The sequence below is a fragment of the Suncus etruscus genome, chromosome 2 (genome assembly GCF_024139225.1).
Source record: "Suncus etruscus isolate mSunEtr1 chromosome 2, mSunEtr1.pri.cur, whole genome shotgun sequence".
NCBI lineage: Eukaryota > Metazoa > Chordata > Mammalia > Eulipotyphla > Soricidae > Suncus > Suncus etruscus.
The window spans coordinates 88,793,962-88,810,034 of record NC_064849.1 but is presented as its reverse complement, the minus strand read 5'-3'; the positions used below and the strand labels follow the sequence as shown (position 1 = coordinate 88,810,034).

General features: G+C 39.4%; 1 protein-coding gene and 1 pseudogene across 4 annotated transcripts in view; both read right to left on the bottom strand.

Moving 5' to 3' along the window:
- The window catches only part of CTNND2 (catenin delta 2), a 974,640-nt gene that overhangs the window by 309,249 nt on the left and 649,318 nt on the right, over positions 1–16,073 (bottom strand). The gene's annotated exons all lie outside the window — the stretch shown is intronic.
- LOC126002357 (uncharacterized) lies at positions 8,456–8,551 on the bottom strand (annotated as a pseudogene).

The window sequence follows — 16,073 nt, the reverse complement described above, 5'->3', positions numbered from 1 at the left end:
AAATCATTTCTCAAACTCAATAAGACCCAGGTGTGTGATGAAAATGTGCCCTGGATTTCAACACCCCACATGAGAATAATTCAAAAACAACAGGGAAGCCTATATTTCTTTTATATGTTTAATAACTCTATAAAACTACCTCTTAACCTGTTTATCCCCAAATAGTAGTCTCATGCATCACTTTTCTCCTTTATTTACTTCTTTTAAATTCATTTTTTATTTTTCTATTTTATATATGTGTATATACATATATGTGTGTATATACACATTTTATTATTTTTCTTCTCTTTCTCAACTTCCCCTGTTTTGGTTTACCTTGGTACAAAAACCTACAAAAGAAAGTCTTGCCTGGAACAAAAACTCAAGTCAAAACCAGGGCCAGAAGTGATGGAGCCTGACACTCTCATCCCCAAATCCACCAATAATATAATACAGCACCATTTCTTTTTGCAAAGGCACACTAAAATGGGGAAAATTTTATGTATAGAATCAAGTTCTTATCTGCTAGGGATAAGAACTCATACATTTTAAAATACAGGGGCACCTCCCACCTTGAACACGTCATGTGGACCCAATTTAGACTCCAAATTATTAGACATCAACCATCCAATCCCAAATCCTAGATCTCAGACATAGAACCAACACAGTTCTCCTCAACAGCTCCAGAAATCAAACTCCGTTTGGGACATTCTTAATACTCCTCTGACACCAACATGTGCCAGTGTTGATATGATATCCTGATATTGAAGAAATGGCAATGACTTGATGTAAAAGCAGGTTGTCTTATCTTGTCACCTAACAATAAGATGAAATCAGAAGACATGTCATCCTTTGATCTGTGCAAAAAAAGCAAGATCGCTAACTACAGAAGACCGACTGTGACAACTATGACTGGGCATAATTTATCCTGGAACCAATATAAAAGACCTTTGCCTAGACTTTGGCCTACGATCTGTACAACAACCAAGATCTCTAATTCCAGAGATATGACTGAGACAATTGCAACTGAGCAGAACTTCTGGAAACATAATGAAAGAGTCTATCTTGGGCTTTGTCTTTGGATCAGTGCAAAAACCAAGACCACCAATTATAGAGGCTGATTAAAACAACAGTGATAGAACAGAACTTCTAGAACTGCAAAAAAAAGACTATCCTAGGCTTCATCCTATGACCTGTGAAAATACCAAGATCTCTAGTTACAGAGGCCTAATTTTATCATCCATGACTAAGCAGAAAGTTTCCTGGCACCATAAAAAGACCCAGGAGAGTGAAAAAGAGCATGTACTGAGTCTGTAGTTATTTTCATGACCATATGCTTCAAGGGCAGAGAAAAACCTGTATCTCTTAGGCCAAGGGAATTCCCTTTCTAATCTCCCCAATATTTTGTGCCTATGCAAAAAAGAAGAAGAAGAAGAAGAAGAAGAAGAAGAAGAAGAAGAAGAAGAAGAAGAAGAAGAAGAAGAAGAAGAAGAAGAAGAAGAAGAAGAAAAGTAAAGAAGAAGAGGAAGAACAACAACAACAACTACAACAACATCAGTTTTTCTTTTTAATTTGGATTCCTGGTTATTGTTTGGTTGTTGTCTTTATTGCTGTGGTGCTTTTCGAATTTTTATTTGATTTCTTCTTTTGTCATTGTGGTGTTTTTTCATTTTGTTTTTGTTTTCTTGTTTGTCTGTTTTTTGTATTTTGTCTTTTTTTATCTTTTCTTCCTTTTTCCCTTTCTTCTCATAAATTGATATCTATAACCTCTAGATGGACTCCTCCCAGTTTTTCTGTTTGTTTGTTTGTTTTTCTTTCTTTTCCCCCCTTTCAAGCAGAACCACATAACTTGAACCATCTTGTTCAACCACATAACTTGAGGGGAAAAAATGGATGGTACCAAGACCAAACAGTCATATGTACATTGAGTAGAAAAAAAAATGAACAGACTTAAACACCAAATCCAAATCCAACGACAACAGAATCAATACCCACTCTACAACAAACTAGATCACTTATTTTAGCAGCCCGGGGGGGGGGCAAAAGAGGGGGACATGGGATGCATGCTGGGAACAGGGGTGGAGGGAGGACAACACTGGTGGTGGGAATGCCCTGATTCAATATCACTATATACCTAAAATATTACTGTGAAAGATTTGTAATTCACTCTGGTCTTTTAAAATAAAAATTATTTTAAAATAATTAGAGGGCAGGGCTGGAGTAATAGCACAGTAAGTAGGTTCTTTCTTTGCCTTTTATGTGGCCAACTCGGGTTTAATCCTTAACTTCAGCTTCTGATATGGTCCCCTGAGCCTGCTGTGAGTAATTTCTGAGTGCAGAGCCTGGAGTATCCCTTGAGCATTGCTGGGTGTGGTAAAAAAAAAAAATAAGAGGAGGTGTGGAGAAGTAGCAGCTTAATGCCTCAAAGAAGGAAGTACATACTTGCCTTCAGAAGAATTGGGTTCAGTGCCTGGCTCCTCAAGTGGTCCCCTGAGCACTTTTAGGAGCAATACCTGACCACTGAGTTGGGAACAAATAGTGGGTGTGGCCCCCCATAAAACAAGGAGTGGCTAATATAATGGCTACTGTAAAATAAAATTTACATTAGCAAGTAGTGGGAGAGATTGAGTTTCTACTAGGTCCAAGGACTTCTTGAGATATGATCCTTTTATTCTGATATTGGGTATTCCCTACTCCTGACACACCATCTCAGTGAAGACCCTCCAACGCACAGTCAACCAGCCCCATCCACAATGGTACTTTCCTTTGTTCCATTATCCTTAGCTCACCACCTACTTTTCCCCACCATCACTTCCACTCCAGTGCCTTCTGTTCTGTTCCAGAACCCTCTCAGGAATCCCAGCTCTCAACCCCTTCTTCAATCATGGGGTACCCCTAAACGTGCTACAGGCTTATTGCTCTATGTTCCCACCACCCAGTCAGATCTTTTCTTTTCTTTTCTTTTCTTTTTCTTTTCTTTTCTTCTTTCTTGTCTTCCTTTCTTTCTTTCCTTTCTTTTCTTTTCTTTTCTTTTCTTTTCTTTCTTTCTCTCTTTCTCTCTTTCTTCTTTCTCTTTCTCTTTCTCTCTCTCTTTTTCTCTCTCTTTTTCTCTCTCTCTTTTTCTCTCTCTCTTTCTTTCTTTCTTCTCTTTCTTCTCTTTCTTTCTTTTCTTTCTTCTCTTTCTTTTCTCTTCTTTCTTTCTTTCTTTCTTTCTTTCTTTCTTTCTTTCTTTCTTTCTTTCTTTCTTTCTTTCTTTCTTTCTTTCTTTCTTTCTTTCTTTCTTTCTTTCTTTCTTTCTTTCTTTCTTTCTTTCTTCCTTCCTCTCCTTCCTTCCTTCCTTCCTTCCTTCCTTCTCCCTTCTTTCTTTCTTTCTTTCTTTCTTTCTTTCTTTCTTTCTTTCTTTCTTTCTTTCTTTCTTTCTTTCTTTCTTTCTTTCTTTCTTCTTTCTTTCTTTTCTTTCTTTTTTTTTGGAGGGGGGAGGGAGGCCACACCCAGTGATGCTCATGGGTTCCCCCCTGGCTTTGTGCTCAGAAAATTGCTCCCTGGCTTGAGTGACATATAGAATGCAGGGACCGCTGTCCATTCCTGGGCCAGCTTCGTGCAAAGCAAACACCCTATTGCTGCACCACCGCTTCGGCCCCTACCCAGCTAGCAGGCACAATGAAATGAAAGCACAAATCCAGATGTTCTTTTCCTCCTCACCCCCAACACTTTCTGCTATCAGAAGTTTCTGAGGATATCTCTCCCTCTTTCTCTCTCTTTTCAGCTGCCTTGAAGTGAGCTGTCTCCTACCCTCCTAACTGCTCCTTTTCTCTTCTAGAGTACTTTGCTTTTATCATTTCTTCTAAAAGCATTCCTGAAGCAAGAACTTGAAAATCAAGGCAGATTTCTGCAGACATGCATTTGACAGGTAATGCCAGCAGTTAAGAGAGGCCTGATCATGTATCCTATATTTCTGAGATCATAGGTGGGGGAAACAATGGGATAGAATTTAAGGTTGAGACATTTGGCTGCAATCATGGGCTAAGACTGATGCAAGTGTGAAAAGGAAGAACATATTTTAACCAAGGGAGAAGCAAATACACAGCTGATTTTGTCAAATTTGAAGGGAAGGAAAAAAAAGAAAAGTCCTTTCCCATCCCCCCAAATAGGACTTTTTTTTTAATGGGCTATTTCCAGTGTCCACCAACATGGGAAACCCTTAAGATGATTCTGAATGAGTGAAACATGGAGAGAGTTGACCATAAAACAAAAATGAGTGCATCGAGCGATTTCTCTTTATGGCTTTTAATGGTAGAACTTTGCTCCCTGAGGTAAATGTTTTCTTCACCTTTTAGAAATAATTATTCACACCCAGCACATTCTAGAGGAGAGAAGTTCAGTAAGCCAAAGGAAAGGTCAGCTGTGTTTACAAATACTGACGAAAGGCAATTTGGATAAGCTCAATTTTGAGAGAAGTTCATGAATCCATCCGTCTTTACAGAATGTTCCTTTTACTATTCCTTTACCATAACAGTCTGAATGCAAGCCACAATAGAGGACCAAACCAGGAAGAGTATATGCCATGAAATAAGAGGAAATAAAGGCCAATAGTAAAAAAACTTGGGGGGTCTTCACAGAATATAAGGCAGCAGTTTCAGGCTGAATCTGTTTTCCTTGAAGATGGAATCCAGTTTCTTATCATGTTATATTGTTTGCAAAAAGTGCTGTTACTTAGAAATCTTTTATTTTACCTATGCTCTATTTGTACATTATTATAAATTAACAGTATATCCTCCACTAAATTATCTGCAAAAATCCCAATCTCCTTTACTAAACAATGGAGCCCGTTGTTTGTTTATTATTTTTGTTTTTGTGCCATATCTGGCTGTACTCAAAAGTTACTCCTGGTAGGACGCCGGGGACTATATAAGATTTAAAAGATCAAACCAAGCTATGCACATGCAAGGCAGGCATCCTACCACTGTACTATCTCTCCTCAGTTTAAATTATTATTATTATTATTATTATTATTATTATTATATATTATTATTATTATTAGTTTGTTTGATTTAGGGACATACCCAAAGATACTCAGGAACTTACTCCTGGCTCTGCACTGAGAAATTACTCTTGGCAGACTTGGGGTACCCTTTGAGATGCTGGGGGTCAAATCCAAGTTGTTTGCATGCAAGTCAAATGCCCTACCTGTTGTACCTATCACTGTCAATACCACAAAGCAACACTTTTTTTTATCACACTGTCTCAGCCTCAGTTTCACTGAAATTTGATGTTCTAATCTAAAATGTTTTTATCTAATCAAGTTCATCTTTTTTGTTTGTGAATCACATATGAGTGGAAGTATCGGGCTTTTTCTTTGTCTTACTTCTTTGATCGCAAACAATAGGATTTTAAAAAACATTTAATTTTAGTTACCATGATTTATAATATTGTCAATATTACAGTTTCATGAATTTAAGATTTCAATGCTAGATCCAACAACAGAGCATCCACTTCTACCCACAATTATCTCAAGGTACCCCACTCAGTCCTCCCTTTACCCCTTTCTTGATATCATTAATCTTTTTTTTTTTTTTTTTTTTGGTTTTTGGGTCACACCTGGCAGCACTCAGGTTAATCCTGGCTCTATGCTCAGAAATCGCTCCTGGCAGGCTCAGGAGACCATATGGGATGCCGGGATTCGAACCAATGACCTCCTGCATGCAAGGCAAACACTTTATCTCCATGCTATCTCTCCGGCAACCCGATATCATCAATTTAAAATCACCCCCAAATATTTTATTTATATTAAAACTGTTATTCACTGGATTTTGCTTCAGTTCTTTATTGGTATCAAATTTACCAGAGAAATGTTGAAAAAGTTTTAACTACAATACTAAATCCATTAGCTAAGTTTTGAAAAATATTGAAAATAATAGACTTGGTTTCCATCCTATTTTACATTGAAAAAGTTTTTCCCCTTGCTTTAGACCCAAATACACTTTTGGTATTGTCTATGGTGTAAGGGAAGTGATTAAACAAAAAAAAAAGTGAATCAATTTCAATTGTCACTTAAAACAATGAAAGAAAAGAAATGAATGCACTTAAAACTTGAAGGCAATTTAAAAGAAAAATCTTTTAGTTTCCTCAGAAATTTCTAAAAAACTGACAAGATGGTTTAATACATATAAAATTCAATATTGAGTCTATTTCTATAAAATGCCCAAAAACTTGAATTCTCTTATTAAAAGACAACTGTCAGATAATAGTAGCTTTGTGGATTTGTACCACTCTTCTAATGAGTAATGACATTATTTTCATGTCCCATATGCTTCTTTTAAAGCTCTCAGGATGCAGGCTAGGTAGGAATATCTACTTAATTTGACTTGTGTTTCTTGCAATATAAGTGCCTGGTACAAGCTTGCTGCAATGGTCATTGTATCAAAGGGACATTACTTTGCAACATCACTGCCAAAGGCTCAGAAACCTTTATGGTTGCGAGTTTTTTTGTGACCCCACATTCAGTTAGAAGGACTTAAGGAGTTTAAAGAGCTAGATTTAGGAGGCAATAACTCAATGAATTGAGCAAATTATTCACATAATAGATATATGGTTTCAGTCTCCAGAAACACATGGTCAGTCACACCCTAAGCACTGTCAAGTGTTGCCCCAAAACAAGCAAAAAAAAAAAATCCCTATTCATATTATTTGAACACAACAATAAAACCAGTCTAATTCTCATTTTTCATTCCAATAGAAAGACCTGAGTCCAATCTTCATCTATTTTTCTTTTTTCCATGGCCTCAATGTGGTGGAGGTGTATGGTATAATTTCAAGGTCCTATAATAATAAACCTCCACCATTAAACCTTTAAGGATGTTTGTTTTGTTCAATTACAACCACAAGTAGCTCTGTGCTTACCAGAGATCACTGCTGGTGGTGTCCAAAGGACCATATATGGTCCTGGGGATGGAACCAGCATAGACCTTGTGAAAGGCAAATGCTTTAAGCTCTGGACACTTTCTTTGGTCCAATACATCTCTATCCTTTCAGAATTTCTTGATAGATATAGTTGAAGGAATCCATACAATCCTATAAATCTTCAGAGCTTCACTGTTACAAAATCAACAGGCTGAGACAGACAAACAAAGAAAATGTCCACCATAAACTCACCTTCTAATATCCATAGAGTTACTTTCGTGAAGAAAATGTCAGCATTTGCTCTAATATGTCAAACCCCTTTAATAGGAATCTGGAATGACCCGGGTCCATGTGCTCTCCTCTGGATGGTGTTGATCTGGGAGGTTCTTTGTGGATGGGGACGAAGAGTTCCAAAGTAGCATATGGATGGGCATTAGTAAAGGCAGCATGACAGGATCATGGGTGGGTAGGGAGATGCCACCTTAGGCTGGTGGACATCAACTCTGAAGGCTGGAACAGAGTGATGCTCTGAGGAAGCTCTGGTGTACCAACATGTGTCTCTTTTGTTTGTCTTATCTGCTTCTCTCTTCCTGTCTCTATTGCACACTGAGGCAGTGAGGACAAGATATGGAAACAGCATGCTGCTTTGCACTGTTAAGACAACCAAGACTATCTCCTAAACTAAACTTCAGTTTTTCTTCTTGGAACCCTCTACTCCAGAATATTTTTACCTGGAGCCTTTTAAAGATTTTTATTTTTATTTTTTTATGTTTTATTTTTGGTTTTTGGGTCACACCTGGCAGCACTCAGAGGTCAATCCTGGCTCTATGCTCAGAAATCGCTCCTGGCAGGCTCAGGAGACTAGGATTCGAACCAATGACCTTCTGCATGAAAGGCAAACGCCTTACCATCCATGCTATCTCTCCGGGCCCCCTTTATAGATTTTTAAAAACTCTGGTAAAGCCAATGTGGGGAAGAATCTTGCATGTTCCACCAATGGAGAATTTTTTCCCTTGCAAGTTGCTCATTCTATTTTTTCTTTTATTGTTTTTTTTGAGCCACACCCCATGACATTCAGGAGATATCCCTAGCACTGTGCTCAGGAATTATTCCTGGCAGGCGGTGGAGGACTATATGGGTGCCAGGGATAATAACCCAGGTTTGTTTGCATGCAAGGCAACAGTCCCCTCCCCACTGTGCTATGGTTCCTGCCCTGTATCTACTAATTTTTGTCCTGCTAGTCTGGACATGTTTCAGTAAGAGTCCCTCAGCCCATGAGGACCCTTTATCTTCTCTTTCATTCCACAACACTTTTATTATGCTCCTCCAAGTATGAAAAACCAGAGCCAATGCTTTCTTTAGTGCAGCTTTATATGAATAACCAACTTCACTACATTAGACCTTGGAATAAGGTTAAAGGTAAGAGATACATCCCCAACACACCCAATAAACCTAAAATATAAATTTTAGGGGGGGCTTGGTCAATAGGTTTATTATTGTCTTTGAAAAATTCCCATAAAAACCATGGTGATTTTTAGCTCTCAGCAGCCCGCTCCTGAGTTCTGAGGAAACTTGCAAAAATATAAAAGTCACAAATCTGCGTATCTTCTTGTACATGCTAATCTTCTCTGTATAGTTCCAATTTTAGTATATGTGCTGCTGAAATGAGCACCCGTATTTTTTTAAATTAAAATAAAAACTTATCTGTGGCTGTAGACCTTGACTCTTTCAACATTAAACTACTATGAAGAGCCTCCTGTGAGCTTGACTGATAACACAAAGAGTTGATGAACATGACACTTACTTCTTAAAACAAAGCCAGTTGATTCTGAACTTTGTTTCCTGTGTGGCTTGGGTGAGAGTTTTGCTCCCTTGTGCGGCTCGGGGGAGACAGGGTTTTCTGTGCGGCTTGGGTGAGAGTTTTGCTCCCTTGTGCGGCTCGGGGGAGACAGGGTTTTCTGTGCGGCTTGGGTGAGAGTTGTGCTCCCTTGTGCGGCTCGGGGGAGACAGGGTTTTCTGTGCGGCTTGGGTGAGAGTTTTGCTCCCTTGTGCGGCTCGGGGGAGACAGGGTTTTCTGTGCGGCTTGGTGTGAGAGTTTTACTCCCTTGTGCGGGCTCGGAGGGAAACTTGGTTCCCTGTGGGGCTTGTGTGAGAGTTTTGCTCCCTTGTGCGGCTCGGGGGAGACAGGGTTTTCTGTGCGGCTTGGGTGAGATTTTGCTCGCTTGTGCAGCCTGGGGGAGACTTTGTTTCCTTTGCGGCTTGGGTGAGACTTTGTTTCCTTGTCGTCAGGACCGACTCCCCCCCCCCCCCCCAGTGAGTCCCTTCCCCCGGGTGGGCGCCTGGAAAGGCAAGTTGAGCATCCGGAATAGTCGGGGGAGATAGGGCCAGCTATCTGGACTCTCAGGTGACCTAGAGCAATCCACCCCCTTGGGCCCTGGAGCGGATCAGGGACTCCCCAAGGGTAGAGGGCAGAGCCTGAAAGGGTAGACTGAGGGAACTCCTTCAAGGGAGGTTTGGAGGGGGCGGAAATCCATTGACTCCCAGAGAAAGGAGGGGGGATTGAGAGCTAGGCTCAACAGCGCCAGTAACCATTGTGGCCAGGAGTGGAACTGCACCGCTGACAGAAATAAGGAGCAGAAAAGGGAAAAGACCCACAGCAGGAAGGCTGAACTCTAGGAAGCAAAGGGGAGGAGAAAGGGCTAGGCTCAACAAACTCACCCAACAGGCCCCTCTAGAAACACCTTCAGGAAGGGGTCAAAGCAGGCCCAAAATTAGAAGCCACAGCACTCCAAAATACACCATTAAATACAAAGAACAATGCGTAAAGCAAGGAAATCGCTAATAACTGGAGACACCATGACAAACCCTATCAAATTTCCAAGTCCACCAAACGCACAGATCCACGGGAAGAAGACCTAAAAGCTGTCATGAGGAAGGAAATGCAAGAATTAATAAAAGAATTGAAAGAAACCCTAGCAACCGAGTATAAGAAATCCATGGACGAACGAATCAGCCAAATTAAAGAAGAAATGTCAAAGAACATGAGAGATTCCATACAAAAAGAAGTGAAGGACTTAAAAGACAAAGTAGCAAGTCTTATGAGCAGAAACACAGAGTTGGAGAAGCACATCGAAGAACTCGAAGGAAAACTACAATCAAAAAAAGATCAAGAAACCAACAAAGAAATAAAAGGCAAAGCACTGGAAAAAAAATCCAATATCTAATGAACAAAGACAAAAGAAACAATCTAAGAATTGTGGGTATACCAGAAGGGGAGGAAATAGGGAAGGGGGAAGAACAGGTAGTCAGGGAGACTAATAACAGAGAACTTCCCCACACCTGGAAAGACACTTCAGGACAAATCCAGGAAGTCAGAGAGTCCCTAATTAAAATAGACCCATAATAAACCCACACCAAGACACATAATAATCCAAATGGCAAAAAACAAAGAGAAAGAGGAACTCCTAAAGGCAATAAGGGAGAAAAAGAACCTCAAAGTACAAAGGAAAGGACATAAGAAATCAAACCGGATCTTCCATTGAAATAATTCAGCAAGAAGACAGTGGAGAAGACATATTTACACGACTGAATGAAAGAAAACTTCCAACCCAGGTCCAATACCCAGCAAAACTATCATTCATATGGGATGGGCAGACTAAAAACATTCTCAAACATGAACGAACTTGAACTATTTGTGCAAACTAAGCCGATCCTAAGCGACTTACTCAGAGATGAATTACACAATCCAAACCCCCGATTGTAACAACAACCACTGCACACAATACCAACTGCACAAACAGTCCTCCTCTATCCATAATTTCCCTAAATGTGAACGAACTAAACTCTCCATTTAAAGACACATTAGTAGAGAACTGGGTAGGAAAAAATAAACCGGACTTCTGCTGTCTGCAAGAAACACACCTACAGCTACAGGATAAGCACAGGCTTAGAATAAAAGGATGGAAAGTAATATTCAGGCCAATGGAAAACAAAAAAAAGCAGGGACAGCATTCTTATATCAGACCAAATTGTATTCAACCTCAAGAAAGTGATCAGAGACAAAGAGGGACACTTCTTACTGATCAGGGGAACATTAGATCAAGAAACACTAACCCCTGATCAATATCTATGCACCTAATGTAGAGTCAGAAAAATATGTGAGCAACTACTGGCAAACCCCCCTGGAGAAACACATGAAGGGAAATGTGATAAGTAGGGGAACCTCAATACTCCACTATCACCACTGGACAGATCCACCAAACAGAAAAATAACAAAGAAATAAGAGCTCTAAATGAAAAATTAGAAGATTAGGGCTAATAGATTTATATAGAGCCCTCCATCCCCAGAAAGCAGAATACACATTTCTTCTCAAACCCACATGGAACCTTCTCCCAGAATAGACCATGTATTAGGATACAAGCCAACCTATATAAGACCACAAAGGTAAGGATCATAAGAAGTACCCTTTCAGATCACTATGCAACAGAGGTTAAAATTGATGTCAAGAAGAAGCAATGGAGGAAAACTAGTACTGGAGATTAAACAACATCCTGCTCAACAACAGCTGGATCAAAGAACAACTCAAGGAAGAAATAAAAAGATTCCTTGAGACAAATGAACAATGAAGAGACAACATGTCAAAATTTATGGGACACAGCAAAAGCAGTAATTAGGGGGAAACTCATAGCAATAGAGAGCCTATGTCAAGAAACAGGAAAATAACAAAACCCAAAACCAGTTTAAAAGATCACCTCAAAGAATTGGAACAACAGCAACAGAGAAATCCAACCACCAACCAGAAGGCAAGAAATAATAAAAACCAGAGGCAGAAATAAACAACACATCGAAACCAAGGAAAACAATACAAAAAAATCAATGAGACCAGGAGTTAGGTTTTTCGAAAAATAACAAGATAGACAAACCATTGGCAAAACTCACCAAAAAAAAAGAGGGAAAACACCCAAATCAGCAGGATCACAAAGAAGGGAGAGAGATTACAACAGAACCCCAAGAACTACAAACATATCATGAAGATCATTACTATGAACAACTATACTCAACTAGGCTAGAGAACCCAGTAGAAATCGACAGATTCTTAGACAAACACCCTCTTCCAAGACTGGAAAAGGAAGAATCTAGAAAGCCTAAACAGACCAATCACCTCAGAGGAAATTGAAGACGTAATTAAAAAACTCCCTAAGAACAAAAGCCCAGGGCCAGATGGATATACAAGTGAATTCTATCAAACATTTCAAGAAGATTTGCTACCTACTTTTCCATAGGCTTTTCCAAACCATAGAAAAAACAGGAATCCTCCCAACTCTTTTTAATGAGGCTAATATCACACTCATTCCCAAAGAAGGCAAAGGACACCACCAAAAGAAAAAAACTACAGACCAATCTCACTAATGAACATAGATGCAAAGATACTTAACAAAATCTTAGCAAACCGAATTCAGGCACTTCATCAAAAAGATCATACATCACGACCAAGTGGGATTCATACCAGGAATGCAAGGTTGGTTCAACATACGCAAATCAATCAATTTGATACATCACATCAACAACATGAAAGACAAAAAACCACATGATCATATCAATCGATGCAGGAGAAGGCATTTGACCAAAATCCAACATCCTTTCATGTTAAAGACACTCAGAAAAATAGGGTTAGAAGGAACTTTGCTCAAGATAGTTACAGCTATCTATGAAAAGCCAACAGCCAACATTATACTTAATGGCGAGAAAACTAGAAGCATTCCCACTAAGGTCAGGAACTAGACAAGGTGTCCACTCTCTCCACTCTTATTCAATATAAACCTTAGAAGTCCCTAGCAATAGCAATCGTCAAGAGAAGGGAATCAAAGGAATTCAAATAGGGATAAGAGGAACACAAGCTATCTTTATTTGCCAATGATATGATGATTTACATTAAAAACCCTAAAGAGTCCACAGTAAAACTCCTAGAAACAATCAGCCAATACAGCAAAGTGGCTGGATACAAAGTCAATACACAAAAGACAGAGCGTTTCTATATACAAAAAATGAAAGTTGAGGAGAGAGAGATTTAAAATACAATCCCATTTAAGATAGTATCAAAAATATCAGGTATCTAGGAATCAACCTTACAAGAGAAGTGAAAGACCTATACCAGGAAAAACTCAAAACAACTCCAGAAAAGAAATTGAAGACCGATCTAAAGAAATGGAAGTACATCCCATGCTCATGGATAGGTAGAATTACACATAATCAAAATGACTATCCTACCCCAAACTCCTATATAGATTTAATGCATTCCCTATCCAAATCCAGACACAATTCTTTAAAGAATTAGAACAATCATTAACAAAATTCATCTGAACCACAAAAGACCCAGGATAGCCAAACACATACTGAAAAACAAGAAGCTGGGTAAAATCTCCTTACCTAACTTGAAACTATACTATAAAGCCATAGTAATCAAAACAGCATGGTACTCGGAACAGAGACAGGACTTCAGACCAGTGGGTCAGGACAGAATTCCCAGACATAAACCCCCAGATATACAGCCAACTAATATTTGATAAAGAGGCAAAGAATCTGAATGGAACAAAGAAAGCCTATTCAACAAATGGTGTTGGCACAACTGGAAAACCACATGTATGAAAGTGAAAATCAACCCCATACCTCACTCCTTATACAAAGTCAACTCAAAATGGATCAAAGACCTTTGAAATCAGACCCGAATCTATAAAGTTATTGAGAATAAAATAGGGAGAACACTCGAAGACCTATATATCAAAAAGGTCTTTGAGAATGGAGCACCAATGGCAAGAACCTTAGCAGCAAACATAAACAAATGGGACTACATCAAACTAAAAAAGCTTCTGCATGGCGAAAGTAACCTTACTTAATGCAAGAAGACAGTTAAAAAGAATGGGAAAAAATCTTTTCACTAGACATATCAGATAAAGAGGGCTGATATCTAGAACTTACAAAGCACTCAGAAAACTGAGCCCCTCAAAACCAAACAAAGCCATAAAAAAATGGGGAGGAGAAATGAATAGACACTTCTCTGAGGATGACAGAAGGATGGCTAACAAAACACATGAAACATGCTCACCTTTACTCATCATCAGAGAGATCCAAATCAAGCAACAATGAGAATACCACCTTACACCAGTGAGGATGGGCTCACATCAAAAATACTGAGAACAATCTTTGTTGGCGGTGGATGCGGTATGAAGGGAACTCTCATCCACTGCTGGTGGGAATGCCCCCTAGTCCAACATCTATGGAGAACAGTCTGGAGAGTACTCAAAGAACTCAGAATTGAGCTCCCTTTTGACCACAGCAATTGCACTCCTAGGTATACCTACCCCCAAGTTGAAGAACATTCATTTCCAAAATACGTGTGCACCCCCACTATTTATCGCAGCACTCAGTATAATAGCCAAATCTTGGAACCAAACGCGTATGTCCCAACAACAGATGAATGGATCATTAAGATGTGGTATCTTACACAATGGAAATATTACATGGCAGTCAGAAAATGATACAATCAAGAAATTTGCTAGCAGCGTGATGGACTTAGATCATGTTATGTTAAACGAAGTAAGTCAGAAGACAAAAGATAAACACACGAATGGTAGCACTATTCTGAAGCACATAGAACATACATCATCAATCACAAACTAATACTTAACAATCAAATAACAGGGTCTAACAGATGTTAGAAACTCCAACCACTGTGATAGTCAACATATACCTCGGAACAGTGCCCAAAACACATGAAAAAGGAACAACACAAACTCGCGACTACACATTATACCACAAAGAAAACAGCAAACACCAGAACAGCAGCATAGAGAGAACAGGTACGTATTAACCTTCTACAATAATGGCCCATATAATCATGTACGAGATTGTCTACAGGAACACAGGTAAAGAATACCAAGGACAAACCACTGGCTCCAATGGAAAACATCCCATAAAACTACCGTATTAATGCCTCTATCTTACTAATTTTAAAATAACCTCTCAGCTTTTTCTGTCCACAGGCGTTCTCGGATACAAAGGGCGGACCAAGCTAAGATGGCAAACTCGGGATACCACACGAGATACCATACCCAGTTTGCACTACGAGTTGGCCCTGAGAAAACTCTTTAACATACACTTTAACCCTAGGTTTACCTTCTTTTAGGGTTTCAAGCACGTGACCAGTCAGACCACCGAAGCGCAGTAACCGCGACGTACAGACCCAAACTACATGCTCTATTCACTGAACACATTCAAGCAAACCAGCAATTCCCTTGCTATTTTCTCCTCTCTTCTCACCACTTTCTGGTTATTTCTTTCTTTTCTATTCTTTTCATTACTTTCTATCCTTTCTCTTCTCCCCTTTCTTTCTAATGTATTTTTCTCTTTTCTCCCTCCTACCCCCTTCCATACACCTTACCCTTTCTCCCCTCTGGAACTATCCCTCCACCCTCAATCCCATCCAGACCTCCCTCTATATTAAAACACTTCACCCTCAGTCCTTAATTCTATTAGGCCACAAGATCGACCTCCCTACCCCAACGAACCAGTACCCAGCACCCAAGAGAAGGGACACCCAGTCAAACCACACCTCGTCCCCGGGCAAGAAAAGACAGCCAACTCCCCTGCGGACTCATGCTGCGAGGCCCCTCCTACCAACTCCCCCTAACATGGACTGTTTCTTGAAACCGGACCTAGGTCCAAAAGTATCCCCAATGCAAGGAACTCTTCCCAAGACCTCCCTGCCGCAAATTTTTACCAACCTGAAAAGGTCAGGGGGTGTGATAGGAAGATGCCTGGGAACCCACACATCACAAGAAAAAACCAAAAGACAAAGGGAAAAACTGTACTTCCAACATAGGCATAAGACCTGTAATAACACCACTTCGTTATCTGCTCTCCCCCAAATGTAAGGTAGTCTTTTTGCACCACTTTGGTCCTTTTAAAAAACTTCGCTAACTCATTTTCGTCTTTTTTTTTTTTTCTCTCTTAAATTTATTTATTTATTTATTTTTTAAATGTTGGTCCTATATATACTTTTGTGAGCACATACGTTTTTATTTATTTTATTATATTATTATTATTATTATTATATTTTTTTTTTTCATTTTTGGGTATGTGGACCTGTGGTCTGTTATCCCCTCTGTCCACCCCCAACCACACCGACCAATACAAT